Here is a 2,521-nt window from a genome sequence, read left to right on the forward strand (position 1 = left end):
CTCTGGAACTCTGCATTCAGATGCTTATATCTTTCCTTTTCTCCTTTCCTTTTTGCCTCTCTTCTTTACACAGTTATTTGTAAGGCATCCCCAGACAGCCATTTTTCTTTTTTGCATGTCTTTTCCATGGGAATGGTCTTGATCCCTGATTCCTGTACAATATCAAGAACCTCATTCCATAGTTCATCAGGCACTCTATGTATCAGATCTAGGCCCTTAAATCTATTTCTCACTTCCACTGTAGAGTCATAAGGAATTTGATTTAGGTCATACCTGAATGGTCTAGCGGTTTTCCCTACTTTCTTCAATTTGAGTCTGAATTTGGCAATAAGGAGTTCATGGTGTGAGCCACTGTCAGCTCCTGGTCTTGTTTTTGTTGACTGTATAGATCTCCATCTTTGGCTGCACAGAATATAATCAATCTGATTTCGGTGTTGACCATCTGGTGATGTCGATGTGTAGAGTCTTCTCTTGTTTTGTTGCAAGAGGGTGTTTGCTATGACCAGTGCATTTTCTTGCCATAACTCTATTAGTCTTTGCCCAGCTTCATTCTGCATTCCAAGGCCAAATTTGCCTGTTACTCCAAGTTTTTCTTGATTTCCTACTTTTGCATTCCAGTCCCCTATAATGAAAAGGACATCTTTTTTGTGTGTTATTTCTAAAAAAAGGTCTTGTAGGTCTTCATAGAACCGTTCAACTTCAGCTTGTTCAGGATTACTGATTGGGGCATAGACTTGGATTACTGTGATATTGAATGGTTTGCCTTGGAAACGAACAGAGATCATTCTGTCATTTTGAGATTGCATCCAAGTACTGCATTTCAGACTCTTTTGTTGACCATGATGGCTACTCCATTTCTTCTGAGGGATTCCTGTCCGCAGTAGTAGATATAATGGTCATCTGAGTTAAATTCACCCATTCCAGTCCATTTTAGTTCGCTGATTCCTAGAATGTCGACATTTACTCTTGCCATCTCTCATTTGACCACTTCCAATTTGCCTTGATTCATGGACCTGACATTCAAGATTCCTATGCAATATTGTTCTTTACAGCATCGGACCTTGCTTCTATCACCAGTCACATCCAGAGCTGGGTATTGATTTTGCTTTGGCTCTATCCCTTCATTCTTTCTGGAGTTATTTTTCCACTGATCTCCAGTAGCATGTTGGGCACCTACTGACCTGGGGAGTTTATCTTTCAGTATCCTATCATTTTGCCTTTTCATACTGTTCATGGGGTTCTCAAGGCAAGAATACTGAAGTGGTTTGCCATTCCCTTCTCCAGTGGACCACATTCTGTCAGACCTCTCCACCATGATCCACCCGTCTTGGGTTGCCCTGTGGGCATGGCTTAGTTTCATTGAGTTAGACAAGGCTGTGGTCTTAGTGTGATTAGATTGACTAGTTTTCTGTGATTATGGTTTCAGTGTGTCTGCCCTCTGATACCCGCTTGCAACACCTACCATCTTACTTGGTTTTCTCTTACCTTAAGTGTGGGGTATCTCTTCATGGCTGCTCCAGCGAAGCACAGCCGCTGCTCCTTACCTTGGATGAAGGGTATCTCCTCACTGCCGCCCTTCCTGACCTGCAACGTGGGATAGCTCCCCTAGACCCTCCTGCGCCTGTGCAGCCACTGCTCCTTGGACATGGGGTTGCTCCTCCCAGCCACCACCCCTGACCTCGGACGAGGGGTAGCTCCTCTCGGCTGTTCCTGCACCGTTGCAGCCTGGCACTCTCAGCTGCTGCCCCTGACCTCGGACGTGGGGTAACTCCTCTTGGCTGTTGCCCTTCGAATATGGGGTCCTCCCAGCTTCTGGGATAGAGCAATGGATAATAAATCCGGGAAACTTTAAAATAATAAATGAAAAAATCAAGACAATAAATGTAAGCACTGTAGTTGTCATAACTGGTATAAAAGATAAAATAAACTGTGAGAAAGAATCAAGTGAGAGGGATCTGAATTCAGGTTGAGGAGCTCAGAGGAACCATAGTCTCTAAGTGTGTCCATGCTAAGTCCCTTCAGTCGTGTCTGACTTTGTCCAGCCCTATGGACTGTACTCCCAGGCTCCTCTGTCCATGGGATTCTATAGGCAGGAATACTGGAGTGGGTTGCCAGGCCCTCATCCAGGGGATCTTCGGCACCAAGGGATAGAACCCTTCTCTCATATGTCCCTTGCATTGGCAGACAGGTTCTTTACCACTAGCACCACCTGGGAAGCCCTAGTCCCTAAAAGTGGAAGATAAATTACAGTATTCTGGATAGAAGATAGAGTTTAGCCTCAGTGTATTTGTTGGATGGCTATTTGCTTTGGGAGAGACAGAAAGCTTGTGTGGTTAAATGTATTGAGCAAAGAAGAAAGTGAAATTTGATAAGATAGGGGATCAAGAAGGAGTCCATAGGTCTTGGCAATGAGTTTGGCTTTTAGTTGTAATGTTTTGGAATCAGTTAAGTTCATTATATTTTGTAAAAGATTATTTTTGCTATTGAGCAGAGTAGGAACTGGTAGAAGATGGACTTGAAA

General features: G+C 43.8%; 1 pseudogene; it reads right to left on the reverse strand.

Moving 5' to 3' along the window:
- Positions 1-278: 278 nt before the first annotated feature.
- LOC138089357 (craniofacial development protein 2-like) lies at positions 279-1,192 on the reverse strand (annotated as a pseudogene).
- Between the last annotated feature and the right edge of the window lie 1,329 nt (positions 1,193-2,521).

This window comes from Capricornis sumatraensis, chromosome 12 (assembly GCF_032405125.1).
Source record: "Capricornis sumatraensis isolate serow.1 chromosome 12, serow.2, whole genome shotgun sequence".
NCBI lineage: Eukaryota > Metazoa > Chordata > Mammalia > Artiodactyla > Bovidae > Capricornis > Capricornis sumatraensis.